The sequence below is a fragment of the Notolepis coatsorum genome (assembly GCF_963971535.1).
Source record: "Notolepis coatsorum genome assembly, contig: SCAFFOLD_1387, whole genome shotgun sequence".
NCBI classification, from domain to species: domain Eukaryota; kingdom Metazoa; phylum Chordata; class Actinopteri; order Aulopiformes; family Paralepididae; genus Notolepis; species Notolepis coatsorum.
In genome coordinates, this window is record NW_028169563.1 from 1 (window position 1) to 21589 (window position 21589).

The 21589-nt window shown below is 44.3% G+C and overlaps 1 pseudogene across 1 annotated transcript; it reads right to left on the minus strand.

Moving 5' to 3' along the window:
• Positions 1–4: 4 nt before the first annotated feature.
• LOC311248708 (zinc finger and BTB domain-containing protein 18-like) lies at positions 5–8426 on the minus strand (annotated as a pseudogene). Its single transcript has 2 exons — positions 8313–8426; positions 5–1438 (listed from the first exon to the last, which is right to left on the minus strand). The product of its transcript is annotated as a zinc finger and BTB domain-containing protein 18-like (transcript).
• Between the last annotated feature and the right edge of the window lie 13163 nt (positions 8427–21589).

The following is a 21589-nucleotide window of genomic DNA, read 5'->3' on the forward strand; positions in this document are numbered from 1 at the left end:
GAGTCCGCTCGTGGCGCTTCAGCGTGTACATGCAGGAGAAGGTCTTGCCGCAGATGGAGCAGGTGGGCACGTTGACGTCGCCGACCGGCTTGGCGCGCACGCCCTCCTGCTCCCGGAAGTGTGAGCTGAGGTGGATCTGCAGGATGTGGGGGGAGGGGAACACCTTGTTGCACAGCGGGCACATGAAGATCTGGGTGTGGGGCGCCGACAGCATGTTGGAGACGTAAGGCAGCAGGGCGCTGTCTATGCTGGCCGCCTCGGCCTGGGCGCGCGCGCGCTCTCCCCCCCCAGCATGTCCTCGTCCTCGCCGGCCGCCGTGGCCTTCTCGTCCCTCCCCAGCTCGGTGGCCAGAGAGGCCTCGCGTAGAGCCGACAGGTGGGCCTCCAGACCCAGGCGCCGCTGGGCCGACAGAGGCCCCCCACCCCGTGGTGGTTCAGCACCCCGTTGGCGCTGGGGAGCGTGGCCTTGGTAATGCCGCTGTGCTCCATGGCATAGTCCCCGCCCCTGAGCTCCTCTTCCTCGTCTGAAGCCCCGGCCCTCTCCACCTTCACCTGGACCAACGGACTCTGCAGACTGTCCGGTGTCGCTGCCCCACTGAAATATGACTGGTGGTGGTGGTTGCTGTGGTTGCTACCGGCGACAGGCTTGACTGACAGGTCCAGGACACAGTCAGCCGCGTCGGCTGACACCCTCCTGCCCCTGCGGACGCCGCGGGAGCCCGCACAGAGCGCTGGGACCTCTGAGACAGAGAGCCAGTGGAGCTGGTGGGGCTTCCGGCCGGGGACAGCAGCTTCCCTCCTGCAGCAGGAGTCTCAGGCTCCCCGCGCCCCGGGCTGGCCGTAGCGGTGGCTGGGGTGGCCGGTCTCTCTGAGGGAGGGTAGCCTCAGCCACAGGGCCCTTCCCTCCGGCTTGGCCCCGTCTTCCTCCTCGTCGCTGGGCGGCAGGTCGGCGGGTGGCGGGCCGGCCGGTGGAGCCGTCCGAGAGGCTGTCGGCTTTGTCCGAGTAGGCGGAGCCGCCGCCGTCGTCCTCAGCGGCGCGTGCTGTCGGCCCTCGGGCGTGGACTTCTGCTTCAGGCGCTTCTTGCACACCTTGACGATGTCGTACATGTGCAGGTAGCTGGCCGCCGCCAGCACGTCCTCCACGGGCAGCGAGTGGAACTGCAGCTTGCCCTCGTACATGAACTCCAGCAGCAGGGCGAAGGCCGGCGCCGTGACGATGTCGCTGTTGAGGTGCACCACGTCGCGCTTGTCCAGCTGGTCCTTGTAGAAGAGGTGGAAGTACATGCTGCATGACGCCAGGACGGCACGATGGGCGCGGAACTGGGCGTCGCCCACCAGCACCGTGGTGTCGCACAGGAAGCCCTGATGACGCTGCTCGCTCAGACACTGGAGCAAATGTCTGCTGTGGTCCGGAAACTCCATTCTGTCGTCCTCATAACCTGGACAGAGAGAGAGAGAGAGAGAGAGTCATTGAAACATGTCATCAATGTCCTAGTGACTGATGTCACACTTTTAATCAAGGAAATTAAGATGAGCTTCTAATGGGGGAGGGTGTGCGTCCCCCTGGCTGAAGACGGTGTGCAATACAGCTGTTAACTCGCACAGGTTAAACCCAACACTAACAAGACACGGGCTACATATATAAGGGCTCTCTGAATCCATCTTTTTGAGTGTGAAATCATTTTACTTGATCCATGACACTCAACGCTACAGTCACTTTGATGATAAAAATTATATTGACAATTTGACAGGCACCCATACATTTGCTTGACGTATCTTAAAAAACATTTTAAGAGTTCAAGGAGAATCTCATTTAGACGTGCCCCCCCCACCCCCCCGCGCTGCATCTTTGCTTGGATATCATGACATTTTTATATACAGATTTAGACATGAGAGAAGGATGCCAGAAACAAGAATAGTTGAGAGATATTAAACGAGAGATAGAGAGAGAGAGAGAGAGAGAGAGAGAAGAGAGAGAGAGAGAGAGAGAGAGAGAGAGAGAGAGTGAGAGAGAGAGAAGAGAGAGAGAGAGAGAGAGAGAGAGAGAGAGAGAGAGAGTGGCAAGAGAGAGAGAGCAAGAGAGAGAGAGAGCGAGAGAGCGAGAAGAGAGCGGGAGCGAGAGAGAGAGCGGGAGAGCCTACAGAAAGCAAACCTGGGAGCAGGTAAAAGTCATGAAAACACAGTTGCACAATTATATATAATTCATAAGGTACCGTAAGGAAGGCTATTAAGGTACCGTAAGGAAGCTATAAGGTTACTGGGGTATTTCCCACAGCAAAGTGGCAGTAGTAGAGCTACTGAGAGGGAAGGGAAATCTAGAGTCTATACATAAGAAGACTTTGATAAAAAAACATTATATTGCATATTGCTTTTGAAAAGGAAAGATTTAACGGAAAATCATCATATCACAATTGCAATATCTGCTAAAATAATCACATGTGATATTGTATTTGTATCGTATCGTACAGCCCCGGTAGGAGATGTGATCTTTTCTCTGTATCATACAGCCCCAGTAGGAAATGTGATATTTTGTCTGTATCATACAGCCGCTGTAGGAGATGCAATGAAACACTCTGCATTGTGGACACATTTTAATGATATTCCACTTCACATACATATACACACACACACAACCTTCCACACCGACTCACATAGAGATATATTTTGGAACGCATGACTTATCAACGATGTTTAGCAACTGGCCAAATTCCTAAATGTGCTATTTTTTTTTCTATGTATAGGTACTGTTGTGTTGTCCCAGTCCAATTTCAGTGGTTCTCAGTGTTTTTTTACTGAATTGAATATGATCCGATTACAACATGACCCTCAGCCTACCTGCAATAGATTCAAACCTCAATGTACAATTTCAACGAGACGCGGAGGTCAATCTGAACAGAGGTTTTCTCATGTCCCTCCTCTTCAATTCCTGAAAAGTCACTTTTCTTTCCCTTCTATCCGACACTAGATAAGGGATACATCTGTCATAAAGTTCACTAAAGGTCAACCTGTTCGCTTCCTTCTCTTTCAGTGAAAGCCAAGTCGCCACGACGACACATCGAGTCACACAACATAACATAACATAACATTGAGTACTGACCCATCGGTCAATAAAAAAAAACGACTACAAATAATCATAATAAAAAGAAAACTCTACAACAATCGGTTGATTTCTGCTTTCAACAACAAAACCAACACGTTGTAGGCCTACACTTTCCTTCAGATGAAATCACATTTATGAAAATGACAAATAGACAAATTGAAAAAACTTCACTTTCCTTCAGATGAAAACACATTTTATGAAAATGGACAAATAGACAAATTGAAAAAACTTCTAAATTCTGGAAAGAAAATGTAAATCACCGTCAAGTTGATCACCAACCGTAGTGCAGTTCTTTCCTTTTCACAACTAGAGAGATTGACGCAGACGACACAACACTTATCCTTCCCTCCTCCCCGCTATCTATCCTCTCTCTCTCCCTCTCCCCTCTCCTCCCCCCTCTCTCTCTCTCTCTCGCTAACTCCTCTCCTGCAACTCCTGGACAGTCGCTGCACCGATGCTAGTTATTTTTATTAACCCACTTCGGCCTGGCACGGCCCTTTTAGGTAACCGGCTTTTCAGCTGTACACACTGTCCTCACGTACACAACACACACAACCAACCAACTTACCATCAACCACCTCCAGAGGTTAAACGGCTGCTAAAAGACTATCGGAGTAGCAGTTGAGAAGAAAAAGAAAAGGCTTGTCCCTCGTTTGGCTGGCTACTAAATTAAAACAAATTAAAATAATAACCATAAAAATAAAACGTTGAGGCTCATCAAACTCCCTGAAAAAAACAAGCTTGCGTGGGCAGGAAAGGACGAGATTTTAAAATTGGTTAAATTGATAAAAAATATCCCCTCAACAGCGTTTTAAGCTATAAGTAGGTATAATGATGGCGAGAATTAAAAAGTGTGTAAACGGTCACAGAAACAAGCGTTAAAAAAAAAGCACCTGTTAACCAAGTGGATTTGTCTCCGCTCCTCACAGCGTTCGTTAACCAAAGCACTTAAATCACCTCATTTGGATGAGACTAAAAACGAAGTGTGTGAGTGTATGTGTGCGTGCATGTGACTGTGACTGTGTGTGTGTGTGTGCGTGCGTGCATGTGACTCTGTGTGTGTGTGTGTCTGCGCTCTCCCTCCTCGCCTAGTTCAGACTGCTTCTTAATGAGGGGGCTTATGGGACAAGGGTGATGCGGACAAGGGTGCCCCCCCACCACCCTATTACCATCCAGCAACCCCCCCCCACCACCACCACCACCCCACCCAATCACCACCACCCAATTGAATGTTATGAGAAAACCCCCGGCAACATCCGTCCCGGTAGAAGCTGTCCTCCTCCCCTCCCTCTCTCGCTATCCCCCAACCCCCCCCACATCCCTCCCACCGCACAAGAAGAAGAAGGAGATTTACAATACAATCACTGTAAGTGCCCTGCTTGTTGCGCATCCATCCTAATCCTTAAAGATGGCTAAAAATAAAGATGGTGGTGTGGCGGCGGGCATGAGAGAGAGAGAGGGGGGGGGGGAGACGGAGTCTACGGGACGGGACGGGCAGGCAACTCAGTTCAAGCCCGTCTACTCGTGTGAGCTACAGTACAGCCTGGACCCAGCCTGGGAGAGCTACGGCAGGCAGGCAGGCGAGGGGTCTGGTCAAGGGAACAGACAGCAACAGGGGAGGGGGAGAGAGAGAGAAGCTGGGAGGGCCGGGGACGAAGAAGGAGGCTTACCAACATCTGATCCAGCTGACGGCGGCCATATGGCAGCTGCTAGCCAGATAAAGAGATTAAGACTAGGAGGGGGGGGGGAGCTGCGATTACAGCTGTCTAGCCAATTCAGGCAGCTCAAATCTGCAACTTCTAAATTAGTCTCCTCTACCCGACCGGCCGACAGCAGGGGGGGGGGGGGGGGGCTAACTCTGTACAAGGCGAGGCGGGCGGACGGGGATAGCGCACGCTTTCAAGTCAATTCACAGTGAATTCTGTTTAACTGAAAGAAGTTGGTTTTTTTTCTCAATAAATATTCACTGTGGTTATTTCTTGCACTGTTTAATTATCTATTACTAAATATTCTATTAAATAAAAAGGACAAATATTTGCCTTGCTCAAGTTTAAGAAATGCAAAATAATTTAATATGTTTACAGTAAGTGCTAATATTAACCCAAAAGTCTCAATAAATAAATAATCAAACAATAAATAACTAGGTTAAACAAAGTCCAAATAAATGAGTGAATGAACTCAACTTAAACATTTCTTGGGACAATTTGCAAATCAAATCTAAAACACAGATCTTTAAAATCACTGACTGGACGCTTTGACTGGACACCTCGCTACATCACCCCAACAACACAGCCAGGAAACGTAATAATAAGTTCAACAATAAGCATCCAAATACTGTGGTTTTTAAAAATACATTTTCCCCAAGTTGCACAGGCTAAGACAACATTCTCCCCCACGCCACCATCATCACTTCAGACTGACACTCCAACAAGACTTTACAATCTTCAGCCTGTCGCAACAATTAACACAAGTCACACCAGACCTAACACACACACACACACGCACGCACATCAGAGGTTCCAGAAAACAAAACTGCCCCAAAACCCCCCTGAACTCTCTCTCTCTAACACACACACACACACACAAACAACGGTACCTGCGGCAGTATGCATCAACTTGATTAAGTCCGCTGTAGCCCCGAATAGCTTGCTCTGACTCCGGCTTTGGCTGTGTCTCTGTCTCTCACTCTCTCATTCTCTCATTCTCTCTCTCTCCCTGAATCAATGAGTGGGTAGAAGATGAGAGGAGAGAAGAGGTGAGGAGGAGGAGGGGGGGGAGGAGGAGGTGGTGGAGGGAAGGGGGGGAGAGAGAGAGGGGGGAAGAGAGAGCGAGAGAGAGAGAGGAGAGAGAGAGAGAGAGAGAGAAAAAAAGAGAAGAAAACGCTGCTCAAACTGTGAGGGACAGATGCAAAGTGGAGAGGAGATGTTGGAAGGGAGGGAGGGAGGGAGGGAGGCCGGGAGGGAGGGAGGACGAGATACCACCTCACTCCTCCTCCTCGTTCCCTGGCGCTGATGATGATGATCGTCGAGCACACATAGTCACATACACACACACAAAAACACAACACAGAGAGAGACACACACACAGAGTACAAACTCTCCCAGGCTCTGCCTCACAATAAAGGGACAGAGGAGGAGGGAGGGGTGTGGGGAGGGAGGGAGGGAGGAGGTGGGGGGCTAGGATGGCAGCCTGTCAGCTGCTCTGACATCATGCTCAGATGGAAATGCTACCTCCAGCTGTGCTCTTTCTGCCGCCATATGCTGCCTCCTCTACACTCCTGCCACCAGACTCCTCTTTTCATTCGAACCAACCGCACATGCACACACACACAACTTTGTCTCTCTTTCGCTCTCTCTCTGGGAACGGAAAATGGGGGGTAGTAATAAATACAGCGGACTTGCTGATTCAGTTATAAAACGTAAAAGAAAAAGAAAGTATACTATTCGCCAATTCACACAGCCGCTCCCCCCCCCCCCCCCCCTACACACACGCACACACTATCGCAACTGTCACTACCTACCAGGCTACTACAACTTCAGCTAAGAGTTTAAGGAGAAGTTTACAAAATAGGGCCATGTGTTCTAACCTAGTTTACTCCCCTCCAGTGCAATTTAAATACCCCTCGAGTTTGTTCTTCCTTCTTCTCTTCTTTCTTCTCTCTCTCCTTCCAGTAACTATAAACAAAGGCCAAGACAGCAATTTGCAACTGACAGACCCACGCAGCTGATATTGTTTTCGCCTTTACGGTTCAGTTGCCCCCCTCCGCAGCCCACCCCTCGCCACTGCCTTGCCTTCATTCGCCCCCCCTTCGGACAACTGTCAGACACACAGAAAATGAATGAGAAACAATGGGAACAATCCTTATATAGACCTCATGAGTGAAATCCTAAACAAAAGGTATACACGCCCTTACCCTTAATGGGCCGGGGCCAACTTATTACAGGCGCCGCTTGCTTTAGTGAAAGTAGGTTATGGCGTGTGAGATCTCCAGGGATCTTTGATAGGAAATAAACAAGACTTTTTTTAAATACTCGCCCGCTCGCAATAATGTGGAGCTCTATAAGCAACACGTGAACCTATCTTGTATACAATAAAATTGTATAAGTAACGTATAATATGAACTAGTTTTTTTTTACACTATAATATGTTTTGGAACTCGTACACTAATAGTTAACACTTTTTAAAACAAATTAATTATTTGGGATAGGTCTCGTCTCAGACTTAAGCAGGCTCGACCACAGACCCTACTTTTGAGAGGGGGCACATACAATGATTTATTTTCTCACAGATTAAACTCACAACTGGAATCATAGACGTCACCCTCTCCAGTTTGCATCTTTCTCTCTCTCTCTCTCTCTCTCTCTCTCTCTCTCTCTAACAGATATATATATACAATTACAATGTTACAAACCACAGTTGATGTATAGTGTGTAAATGTGTCGTTACATGGAATCATGTCAGTCAAATAGCAACACAAGACTTCACCAACTCTATCCACACCAGTCAGCACATTATAAAGCTTAAGTTGCAGCTGGCATGAATAAAAAAAAATCGGTCTAGTAGTCCAAAACTTCGTGGTATTTAATGTAGCCTAAACGATCAAATTAATTAATAATTAATAGTAACCTAATTGTCGAGCTATGCCAACACACTCTAATGAGATGAAGTGCTTATTATTGTGAGGCAAAATAACAACAGAAGAACAAGATTACAATCTCGACTTCAGCCAACACACACACAGACCCACACACACACACAGACCCACACACGCACACTGACCCCCCCACACACACACACACACTGACCCCCCCCCCCCCCCCACACACACACACACACACAGACCCACACACACTGACCCAGTGGACCCACACACACACAGACCCACACACACACAACACTGACCCACGCAGCTAGTAGCTATAGCGAGACATCATGGCTAACAACAAAAAAGTAAAGCCACCACGCTCCACATTATTGAGCTATTTACAGTTGTGTTGTGCAGAAGAAGGCCCCGGTGCTATGCCAACAACAGCTGCTAAAAAACACGACACGTGAAGCGCTAAAAACATAGCAACTAGTTGTGTGTTGTTGAGACAACAGACTATAATATGCTAGTAGGAAGCTTTAGCTACTTTTCTACCCCCCGTAATAATAACCCACTCTCCCGAGCCTCGTCTAACCGGACTCTGGCATTATTATTATTAGGCACTTACAGTCAGACAACAAGCTCCAATGTCTGCCCGCAGTCCTCTTCCTCCGTCAAATCCTCTTCGTCGGAGACAAAACTAGATTGACTTTATATACAAATGTCCATAACAACAAACAGAGACGGGAGCGAGCAGCCGGGGCGGAGGGAGGGACGGGCGGCCAGATGTTCCGAGCTGTTGCTACTCAACTCCGGCGAGAGTGTGTGAGGAAGCAGCGCCCTGTGTCACTGGTGGCAGCGCGGAAGCCGATAATGGTGCCAGTGGCGTGGGGAGAAGAAGTGAAGGCGAATAGGAAGCAGTCCTCGAACAGGGAAGAGGGAGGGATTATATTATCTCGGCGTAGGTTGACTTGACACCACCAGGCAGTGAGAAGGCAGAAAAAAAAAGAAGGGCCAAGCGAACTGGTTCTGCGAGCGCGAGGCAGACTGGCGCAGCAGCGGCGAGCAGCAGAGCACGAGCTGTGTGAAAGTGAGGTGGTGGTGAGCGCGCAGTGCGCCTTGGGTACTGTAGTCCAGCCGCCGCTGTCTGAAGGAGGAGGAGGAGGGGGGGGGGGGTGAACAGGTGCACCACCTTGAGTGGGGGAGGGGGGGGGGGCGTTTGTCTCCGGATGCGAAGGCAGGCGCGCGATGAGAAAGCCGTGATAATAAGGGGATGCAACAGTTTAGTAGTAACATGTGGATGTTTTGACAAGTTGCAGATACCACCAATGGTGTTATAGGCTACAAGTACAACCCAAAACTTTATTCCATCAAACCGATAATATCACACAACAACATAAGCTACAACTATAACGTAGGCATAATATGAGGTGGGCGACGGTTTAATGGAGTAACGTTTTGGGTTGTAGCCCCCATCGGTTTGATGGAATAACGTTTTGGGTTGTAGCCCCTATCGGTTTGATGGAATAACGTTTTGGGTTGTAGCCCCTATCGGTTTGATGTAATAACGTTTTGGGTTGTAGCCCCTATCGGTTTGATGGAATAACGTTTTGGGTTGTAGCCCCTATCGGTTTGATGGAATAACGTTTTGGGTTGTAGCCCCTATCGGTTTGATGGAATAACGTTTTGGGCTGTTAACTTGTAGCCCCTATTGGTTTGATGGAATAACGTTTAGGGTTGTAGCCCCTATCGGTTTGATGGAATAACGTTTTTGGTTGTAGCCCTATTGGTTTGATGGAATAACGTTTTGGGTTGTAGCCCCTATCGGTTTGATGGAATAACGTTTTGGGTTGTAGCCCCTATCGGTTTGATGGAATAACGTTTTGGGTTGTAGCCCCTATCGGTTTGATGGAATAACGTTTTGGGCTGTTAACTTGTAGCCCCTATTGGTTTGATGGAATAACGTTTAGGGTTGTAGCCCCTATCGGTTTGATGGAATAACGTTTTTGGTTGTAGCCCTATTGGTTTGATGGAATAACGTTTTGGGTTGTAGCCTTTATCGGTTTGATGGAATAACGTTTTGGGTTGTAGCCCCTATCGGTTTGATGGAATAACGTTTTGGGTTGTATAGCCTCTATCGGTTTGATGGAATAACGTTTTGGGTTGTAGCCCCTATCGGTTTGATGGAATAAGGTTTTTGGTTGTAGCCTCTATCAGTTTGATGGAATAACGTTTTGGGTTGTAGCCCCTATCGGTTTGATGGAATAACGTTTTGGGTTGTAGCCTCTATCAGTTTGATGGAATAACGTTTTGGGTTGTAGCCTCTATCAGTTTGATGGAATAATGTTTTGGGTTGTAGCCCCTATCGGTTTGATGGAATAACATTTTGGGTTGTAGCCCCTATCGGTTTGATGGAATAACATTTTGGGTTGTAGCCTATCGGTTTGATGGAATAACATTTTGGGTTGTAGCCTCTATCAGTTTGATGGAATAACGTTTTGGGTTATAGCCTCTATCAGTTTGATGGAATAATGTTTTGGGTTGTAGCCCCTATCGGTTTGATGGAATAACGTTTTGGGTTGTAGCCTCTATCGGTTTGATGGAATAACGTTTTGGGTTGTAGCCTCTATCAGTTTGATGGAATAACGTTTTGTATCCACCCAGCCGCCCACCCCTCATTAGGTCCATGTGAAAATTGTCAAGACGCCTTGTCGAGGGCGCCATACCATTATAAGGCAAGGCTGACAGTTCCAAACTGTATAGCCTATCACAATCAACAGGTTGTGTAATTTATTGTTGGTCCAGTATATTTTTTCTTGGAAGTTCAAATACGGTGGTCAGCCAGGTCTATATATAATAATAGTAATATGCTCAATCATCATTGACTTACATAGTGTTAAAGGAGAATGGTGTTTTTTATTTTAAAAAAAATTGCAGAACATAATTTATTAGAGTTTGTTGCGCTGATATATTTAAGGTCCAACGTCCAGGTGCCGAACTAGATGCATTTTATGCCCACGTGAAGTCACCCATGCCATGCATTTGCCAGAGCCGGCTTCCTTTGCTGCTATGCAGGTTAAAGTATAGGCTACAGGTCTATCTATTTCAGTCAAGAGTGCAGGCCTATATATTCTTTTATCTGCAATATAGTATAGTTATTGCTACCAGAATCCAGAGAATATGCCACAAAAGAGATCGGCCTTGCAGAACAGCAAAAAAGACACATGTTAACCACCGCTGACTCTGTTAAAAATATATAGGCTACCTGTTTTCACATTAATTATTGGGAATGGGACAGGGATGTTGTTCAACATGTCACAGTTTACAATCACAGTTTAATATCCAAAGCTTTTTCTAACAAGATGCCTTGCCTTACTGAATGTAGTAGTAGACCTATTATGCATTCCAAAACTCGTCCCAGTAAACTAATTGGCGTTACTAATAGATGGCTAAGTCAACTGTTGCGTGTCTGTTAATGAATTCACACGACCCGGGATCATAGCAAAACGACATGTTAAAATGCAAATGCATAATGACCCCATTATGCGGCCATTAATTAGGTGATGTTACCAGCACACAGTTGATGACAGATTACAATGCCCCCCTTGTTCATATAGGAACACGGCACACTGAATATTTCAGTAGTTTAACACAGACAATTTGGCCTATTCAAAATACTTCAAGATTATAGGCTATATAGTCAGAGAACAACATACATTTCCCTGGATCGAAGGGGCCCACTGCAAAGCCTAAATAATTAATAATGAATACTAAAGTACATATGAAATAATGCCATTAATTTAAACAGTGGAAAGTTGAACGGAATGACGTGTGCTCACGTGGGCCCACCTCTTGACTTGCCGAGGCACCTGCGCCAGGTGCTATAAAACTCGCGTTTGTGCGTGCGTATCCGTCACTCAGTGAATCCCGTGCGATTTGCATAACCTTTTTTTTGTAACCACTCTTCTGTTTGGCTCTTTGATCCTAATATTGTTTTCCAACTGACGGATGCAGTACTAGTGTCTTTGCCAAAAAAAAAATAGAGCCAGCCTGATGTTTAAATGTATACCATAATTTGCCTCTGTCGTCAAAGACAAACAGACAAGAAAAATATGATAGACTGCAGAGAAGGACCCTGAAAAAAAAGACTTCATAATATATGTATACATAAAGTAATGATAGGATACTGTTTATAGCTGACTTTGTCTCATGACAATGAAGAAACAAACCCACGTTGTATGCATGTTATTTATAAAGAAAATAAAGAAAAAGAAAAAAGATAGCTAGGGTCAGGGGCGTAGCTGTAGATTCTGGGCCCCATGAAAGAATTGATTAGTGATTAGAGAATTTTTTTTGGCCATTTATTTATTGATGAAAACGCATAATATGGTTTTTACCTATACATTCGGATCAGCAGTTCAGCACCTGCACTGTTGGTGGGTGAGCCTAGTAAAGGATGTCGCATTGCGTTCATCTTCAATGAATGGACCAATGCAATAGGAACAACCCTGGGTCAAGTGATAGTAAACTGGACTGGACGAACAACATCGAGGCCCTACAGGAAGGGACAGAGCAGACTGTTCTTCCTGAGAAGGCTCAGGTCTTTTAATGTCTGCAGCAAACTGCTGCAGATGTTCTACCAGTCTGTGGTTGCTGGTGCCCTCTTCTTCGCTGTGGTATGCTGGGGGGGGCAACACCAACACACACAAAATAAACAAACTGGTCAAAAAAGCAAGCTCTGTGGTGGGAGCGGACCTGGACAGTCTGAATAAAAAAAATCTCTTTTTTTTTCTACCTTAAACAGATATTTTTCAAGTTCCAAGTTTTAATACTCTTATCAACATGCGAGTCAACAAATGCTTGCTTTATGCAGCCATTTAACACAAAAGGATTACCCTCATGCATTGCAAATTTGCATCAAATTCAAAACAGAGTGATGCACAAAATAACTTAAAAGAAAATAATAATTTAAAACAATGAATAAAGTGTGCATGAAATAATAGGGGAAAGAAAACGTTAGGAACTTGTTACATTCACCCATACAAGGGCTGAGTAATTACCCCCCCCCCTCTCTCTCTCTCACACACACTCTCCCAGCTCTCTTTCTCTCTTGCCCCTTCCTCATCTCTCTCACCCCCCCTCTCTCTATATATCTTACACACACACACACACACACACACACACACACACACACACACACACACACACACACACACACACACACACACACACACACACACACACACACACACACACACACACACACACTTCAGAAACAAACATAGTATCAATGAGAGCATCAATCATACACCTGAGTGTATTTTTTTTGGGTGGGCCCCCCCGGTGCTGGGCCCTTGGAATCATCCTAAGCTACCCCCCCCCCAGCTACGCCCCTGGCTAGGGTACTCAAATAATTTGCATCAAACGAGGGGAGATAATGTAAAGTCCATTGTCTGTTTGCTACGCATGGTTTATCTGGATGTACAGTAGGACTGCATTATTCATCTAAAAATGTATTTATACAGACTAAACATATATAGGCCTGAGCTGCTAGAGTTATAGGTTTTCTGGCTCAGAAGACAGAAACAGAAAGCCCGATTCCTTGTCACTTTAGATGGTCTTCTATTTCCGCCCTCTTGAGGTCACTGTAGCTTCCATGTTTCTCTCCTCGTCTCCTCCTCTCACTGTCTGTAAGTATCTATCTATCTATCTATCTATCTATCTATCTATCTATCTATCTATCTATCTATCTATCTATCTATCCATCTATCCATCTATCCATCTATCCATCTATCCATCTATCCATCTATCCATCTATCCATCTATCCATCTATCTATCTATCTATCTATCTATCTATCTATCTATCTATCTATCTATCTATCTATGTGAATAGTTGAGTTAAAAATAAATAAATAAAATAACGAAATACAATAAATAGGGACCAATAACAAATAAACCCTTTCTGAAAAACCTGAAACCTGAAAATATGAAACATACACAGAAAGCATTGAATAAAATGTTTATTTTACAATTCCAACAATGTCACTGCTTCTCTATAACGGTGGGTGGCCGTCATAGTAGAAGCATGGACACCAGTGGCTTCTTGTACATGTCGCCACAAAAGATGACAGAAATCAACACAAAAATAAACCAACACATTTAGCCCTTCTTAACAACCCCCCCCTGGATTTATTTTCTTCAATATACAGTATTTATTTATTTTTTGTAAACAAAGGGGAAAAATATTAAATTCGAAAATTTGAGGAGAGTATGCAGTCTGAAAAAGCTGGTGTACTTATCAGGGACACATTGCTACTGTTTGTCCTTCAGAGCTCAATAGGGAATCTCCATGATAACAAAAAAGGCGTACATCACCCATACGCTTCCAAACAACAACAAAAAAACACTAACCTTTAGATAGACCTACTTGAAGCAGGGGAAGTAGTCTATATATTACAGGACTTCAACAATGAGACTTAAAGATTATAGTGGAACGATGATCCTTTGATGTCAATGTTTCTTCTATAGTCTTCATCAAGGCACAGTCAAACTGTCTGTCTGCTCTACAACATCGATAAATTAACTTGAGGCTACACTGTAAAAAAAAAATAACAATAATTTCACAGGAAATTCACTGTATTATTTTACAGATTACCTTTGTTTTTCTATTTTAAGTGTAAATACTAGGGATGTCCGATATTATCTATAAAGGTACATTTCTATAACCTTTATTTACCCAGGCAGGCAAGTAGGAACAAATTCTGATTTTATTTATTGTCAAAAGTATGCATAATGTTGTGTTAATTCCACAACAAGAGATATGTAATGTTAATTACCTGAAATTATTCCATTTTTTGGGGGGGGAAACCCTGCATATATCGGTATCGGTTGATATCGGTTGATATCGGTATCGGAAATTAAGAGTTGAACAATATCGGTATATCGGTATCGGTAAAAAAGCCAATATCGAGCATCCCTAGTAAATACCATAACAATACAGTAAATTACCTTTTATCAGAATATTAACCATTAAATAAAGGTTGTAATCTGTAAATGTATTTGATTTTTACTGTAGTTTGACAGTAAGTATTTGGAAACCATTGATGCCAGACATTTACCATTTTCTTGCAGCTTTTTTTCTTACAGTGTATGATGACTGTATAACACCTCTCTTCCTATTAGTTTGAACAACACACTCTAATGTTGTGGCAAAAACAGGACTGTTGCCGTTATAACCAGTAGCCCCTTAATGATGCCATCCTATCCATATCATGTCCATTTATTTTTCTGTCTATCCAACCAACCATCCACCCCTCCCTCTTCCTCTTTGCTTCCCTCTATCTAGCTATCCATCCACACCTCCCTCCTTCCCGCCCTCCCTCCTGCATTGCTGTGGGTCCCATGGCCTCCCTCATCATATCCCGAATAAAGGCATGTTGGAGGGGAGAGAGGCTGGGAGATGCTGGCTGGCTGTCTGGATGACTGGCTGCCTGGCTTGCTGTCTGGATGACTGGTTGGCTGGCTGATTGGCTGGCTGGCTGTCTGGATGACTGGTTGGCCGACTGGCTGACTGGTTGGCTGTCTGGATGGCTGTCTGATTGGCTGTCTGGATGACTGGCTGGCTGTCTGGATGACTGGCTGCCTGGCTGGCTGTCTGGATGACTGGTTGGCTGGCTGATTGGCTGGCTGGCTGTCTGGATGACTGGTTGGCCGACTGGCTGACTGGTTGGCTGTCTGGATGGCTGTCTGATTGGCTGTCTGGATGACTGGCTGGCTGTCTGGATGACTGGTTGGCTGACTGGATGACTGGTTGGCTGACTGGATGACTGGTTGGCTGACTGGATGACTGGTTGGCTGTCTGGATGACTGGTTGGCTGGATGACTGGATTACTGACTGGCTGACTGCATGAGTGACTCACTGACTGACTGACTGACAGACTGACTGACTGACTGACAGACTGACTGACTGGCTGACTGACTGACTGACTGACTGACTGACTGACAGACTGACTGACTGACTGACTTACTGACTGACTGACAGACTGACTGACAGACTGACTGACTGACTGACTGACTGACTGACTGACAGACTGACTGACAGACTGACTGACTGGCTGGCTGGCTGGCTGACTGGCTGACTGGCTGACTGTCTGGGTGACTGGCTGGGGGGACAAGACAGATGTTGATACTCCGCCCTGTGAGTTGATGGGATTAAAACATCCTCTAGGGCAGATACAGTATAGAGAGAGAAGAAGAAGACTCCTCCAATTGCACAGCTGGCAGGATTTCCTCTCTTCCCATCCCAGACATCTCTCTCTTCTCTCTCTCTCTCTCTCTCTCTCTCTCTCTCTCTCTCTCTCTCTCTCTCTCTCTCTCTCTCTCTCTCTCTCTCTCTCTCTCTCTCTCTCTCTCTCTCTCTCTCTCGCCCAGGGGAGCAGCGCCTCCAAGTCGATTATATCCAAACACTCTAAATACCTTAGTGGCTTCACTGGCTATAGACTAGAGAAAGAGACAGACAGACAAACCAACACACAGATAGAGATAATTGTACTGCAGGACAGTCAGCAGAGATAATGAAGAGCCAGCATCAACTGCAGTCATCATGACAATAGGCATTGAGCATATGGATGCATCACATCACGGTAGAGTGTATTCTACATTACATACATGGTACCTCACATGTGGGCCCTTTTGAGGACGATTTGCCCACCGGCACTTTGGCGACCTCTAGTGGCTCGGGTGTGCATATTTTGTAATACAATATATATATCGAATTGAAGGCTTATTTGTTGCCTGTCGATAGCGACAAAATGCGACAAAATCCGCTCAGCGGTTCTCGAGTTACATGCCGGTATTTGAGGCTTGTGCAAAGTACACGGTATTGCGCAAAATACCACTCCCGACTCTTGGGGCTCTAGTTCTGTCAATCATTTGGGGATCTCGAAAATGATTGTGGAGGGTTGTAGCCAATGAGTGGGGCTTTCCAATGATACCCCACGTGGGGATGTATGAATCTGAAAAACAAAAATAAAACTAACGAGCAAAAACAGGACAAGAAAAACAGCAGAATGAATTGAAGTCTATGAGAAAACTGAGTTTTTCTTTTGTACACAGTTTACCAAAATCACTCCTATTCACTCATTTCTGAATGGATCTTTATGAAATTTGGACATGTACTACATAAGGCCATACCACCTTCTGGGGAAATACTACCTCTGGACTAGTAACTACTACAGAAAAACTTGAGTAACAAGTTTTTCTACAACTCAAGTTCAGACCTATGTTACTCTATTTCATTAGCACTAAAAGTGTATTTTCTTTCTGGAATCAGAAACTTCAAAATGTCATTTTTCAATAGAGACCAGGCTCATGCATGTGCTATAAGTATAAAGTATGTTGTTTTGGTTTGCAAAAAAAGTATGCAGTCCTCAAAAACTAAAACTAAAATGGCCAATTTTGGGGTCGCAGGTTAACCGGCCTGGCAAGTCAAGTCAAGTCGTGGATTCATTCAGCTTGCAGAAGCGCAGATCTACTCATCACTGGCTCCTTTTTCCGGCCAACATTGTTTTTGTTCTGTCGTGAGCCAACAGACAGGTGGTTCTGATGCTATGATGTTGTTGGGAACCCCCGATCCAAACAGACGGTGATTGACCTAGTCGTCGATTCTTATGTGCAAAACCACTGGTGGCTGTAGGACGGGTCAGCCAAAAACAAACAAACAAAAAAAGGAATAAATGATGCTGTTTCCCCACATAAAAACCTGAAGAAATTACATCTTTATCAATGTTTAACGCTTTCACTACCACACTACAAAGGGTTAACACTTTCACTGCCACACTACAAAGGGTTAACACTTTCACTACCACACTACAAATGGTTAACCCTTTCACTACCACACTACAAAGGCTTAACACTTTCACTACCATGTCTACAGAAGGTTAACCTTTCACTACCACACGACAAAGGGTTAATGCTTTCATTACCACACTACAGAAGGCTAACCCTTTCACTACCACACGACAAAGGGTTAATGCTTTCATTACCACACTACAGAAGGCTAACCCTTTCACTACCACACTACAAAGGGTTAACCATTTCACTACCACACTACAGAAGGTTAACCTTCCACTACCACACTACAGAAGGTTAACCTTTCACTACCACACTAGAGAAGGTTAACCTTTCACTACCAAGGTTAACCATCTGTAGTGTGGTAGTGTAAGGTTAACCTTTTGTATTGTGGTAGTGAAAAGGTTAAGGGCAATTCCAGCGTTATGGATGTTACATTCAGAGAGAACATTGGAAACTTAACTTAACATTGACAAGGCATCGATTTGAATTGGAAGTATAATTTACACATTTTAGTTACACTTATTGAGATAAAGATGAGCCTGCAGTAAGAAATGTTTTGACCTTTTGGATTTTGAGATAGGTGACAAAATACACAGCGTTATGGATGTTACGGAAATTGACAAGCTTTTCGGACTCACTGAACACATGATGAAAACTCTGTGAATATCTTTTTCAAAGAATAACATGTTTACTATCACTTTGTAGGGAAGGGTTTGAGGTACCCAAAAAGCACATTCAGGAAAACCTGGCAGGAATGAATCACAAAAAAGTGCCGTTATGGATGTTACATTTTTGCGTTATGGATGTTACACGTCTGAAATAGACAAAAACACTATAAAAAATAGGGCTTTACCCACATGTGTTTGACTTCGGTGGACCATTTTGAGGGTCAAACCAGTCTGGATTCATGTTGTAGTCTGAAAAAATGCCAGGAAATGCTGAGAGAATTGTTGAATATATATAGAACACAAATGTTCTAGAATGTTCGATTATGACATCATACTGTGACATCACAAATGTTCTAGAATGTTTGATTATGACATCATACTGTGACATCACAAATGTTCTAGAATGTTCTATTATGACCATACTGTGACATCACAAATGTTCTAGAATGTACTATTATGACATCATACTGTGACATCACAAAAATCACAAACAAAAAACAAGATTTTTTTTGTCTTAAATAGTTTTACAAAACGTTTTTGGAAAATAGCTCTTTATTTGATTAACATAAAACGTGTTTTCTATACAGAGAACAGCAATATTAATATCGGTTAAATCAGCAAATGAGTTTTGGAGCAATTCCATGAAAATGTCAACCTCACCATGAAAAAGAAAGTTATAAAAAATCAAGTCCAATTCACTGCCTGGACTGGTTCAGAGAAATGGTATCTCCCTCTGTTATCCATGTGAGGATTGAGGTGTTCACCCAGGACTTGTCCTCTTTGGTTGGAAGTGCAGCGGTAAGCCTCCATAAGGGACATGGACATGTGGCGTTTCTGAACCCTCTGCTTGACTCCTTCTCTTATGGTCACTGCATCCTTCATTCCTGGGGCCTGTCTTGAAATGTATTTCATTTGGGGTTTCTGTGTTTTTTGGGGTGGGTTTCTTGTCACGATACTCGGCAAAACAATAACAAATACACATATAGGCTGAGCAGACGCGAGGGGGAGATGGCAGACATCAGCCGATTAGCAGTAGGCTAACGTGGACACTGCTCTGCCCAAGACCAACAATGTGTGAAAAAGTTGTGTCTGGAAATATGTTGGATTTTAATCAAACAAGGAGTCATAAAATACTTCTGATTTAAATCAAACAAAGGGGTCATAATCGGACTTAACAACACACATTTTTGATAGTGTTTTTTGTCTATTTCAAATGTGTAACATCCATAACGCTAAAATGTAACATCCATAACGGCACTTTTTTGTGATTCATTCCTTGAGAGGAAATGCCAGGTTTTCCTGAATGTGCTTTTTGGGTACCTCAAACCCTTCCCTACAAATTGATAGTAAACATGTTATTCTTTGAAAAAGATATTCACAGAGTTTTCATCATGTGTTCAGTGAGTCCGAAAAGCTTGTCAATTTCCGTAACATCCATAACGCTGTGTATTTTGTCACCTATCTCAAAATCCAAAAGGTCAAAACATTTCTTATTGCAGGCTCATCTTTATCTCAATAAGTGTAACTAAAATGTGTAAATTATACTTCAAACAAAGGGGTCATAATCGGACTTAACAACACACATTCGCAATGTAACATCCGTCACTTGCAATGTAACATCCATAACGGTAACATCCATAACACTTGTGTTACGTTCTGGACACCGACTGAGGTCGGTGACCACCCACATTCCTGGCATATGTCACTGGGCTTGTCACCTGTCCTTTCCCTGTCAATTAGTGCTGTCACTTAGGGGTGGTTCCTGATTGGCTGTCACGGGTGTGTGTGTGGAATGTTGGTATTTGGTGTCTATGTAACCTACCTGTCTTCTGCTTGCTCATTGTCAGGTCTTCACTAATTGCGTTCGGGGAAAACGCGGACGGTTCAACTCTGGACCTCCAATAAGCTCCTATTTACCTTATTTCCTGCCTGTGCTATTTAGCATTTATCTCTCTTAGAAATTACTCTTGTGTTCTTACTATTAAAGTCGAACCTGTTCAAGAGTAAACACTCTCCGTCTCTGTGATTGCCTTCACCCATTGGAACTCACCTACTTCCATTCCTGACACACTTGTAAAGAATACAAAAAATAAGACCAGAATGACTAATTGTTGCTAATATGTCATCTTTATAAAAGTTAGCTTTGCTTAGGAAGTTTGGTTAACATTGCATTCCAGATGCATGTTTTATGACAACTTTTCCTGGAAAACGTTATGGATGTTACATTCACTGTCCCATAAAGGGGCATTATAACAGCATGCTTCACCTGCCAATGGAAAGACACAAAGTACATAATTGATTCACATATTGATACAACAGCCCTTCATGACCAAAGGTGAGGTTAGAAAAATATCTGTTGATTTTTTTTGTGCCATTCTGGCCATTCAGAAAGTCATACAATTAGGTTAATCGAAAAATAAATTTTTACATCATTGTGTCCTGTAGTGTGAAAAAACATGCATTCTCATAAATATTACGATCAAATCTATTTTGTACTTCAAAATATAGACCTTGATGATACATTTGAAATTGGTTTGGTTATGATCATGTTATTTAAATTTTTTCATGGTGAGGTTGACATTTGCATGGAATTGCCCTTAACAGGATGAAAGGCTCATGCTCCACTTTGTGGGGACTCCTGTGTCTCTCCTTGACCCATAAAGTGTCTTGTTTTACAAATTAGATTTCTTGTCATCCTCATCAAGGAGCCAAAATATGATATTAGATGAGTTATTAGACCTTATACCTTTTTCCCTTTTGGCTTGCAAGGAAAAACCTCTTATCCGGTGTCATGTCAAATGATTCAAAACACATAATTCAAAACATTTGGTGAATTATTTTTAATTTACGCTTTGTCTCCATATAGGCCTTCCATCCATCCCCCCAGCAACCCCTGCCCCCCCCCCCCCCCCCCCCCTCCCCGCCCCAACACCTACCGGCCAAAACTCGTCCAACTTGTTTTTTTGGATTTAAGAAATACGGCGGTAATGATTCCAGCTGACGGTGGTAGGAAGCCCGTCCATAGCGTTTAATGATCTGATAATCTGGCCGTGCGCGGGCGCTGTTGTAGGCGGTCTGGACCACAGCCATTTTGACTGAGTGTATAAAATATTCATGAACCATCAATGGCCGCCATCTGATTGGCTTGGGAACAGCTGTTGTGTCTCTGTGTCTCTAGAGGTACAGCATCTGTCCATTTGGGGGAAGAGAGAGAGGGAGGGAGATAGAGAGAGAGTATGTGGTTGAACCTGTGTGTGTGTGTGTGTGTGTGTGTGTGTGTGTGTGTGTGTGTGTGTGTGTGTGTGTGTGTGTGTGTGTGTGTGTGTGTGTGTGTGTGTGTGTGTGTGTGTGTGTGTGTGTGTGTGTGTGTGTGTGTGTGTGTGT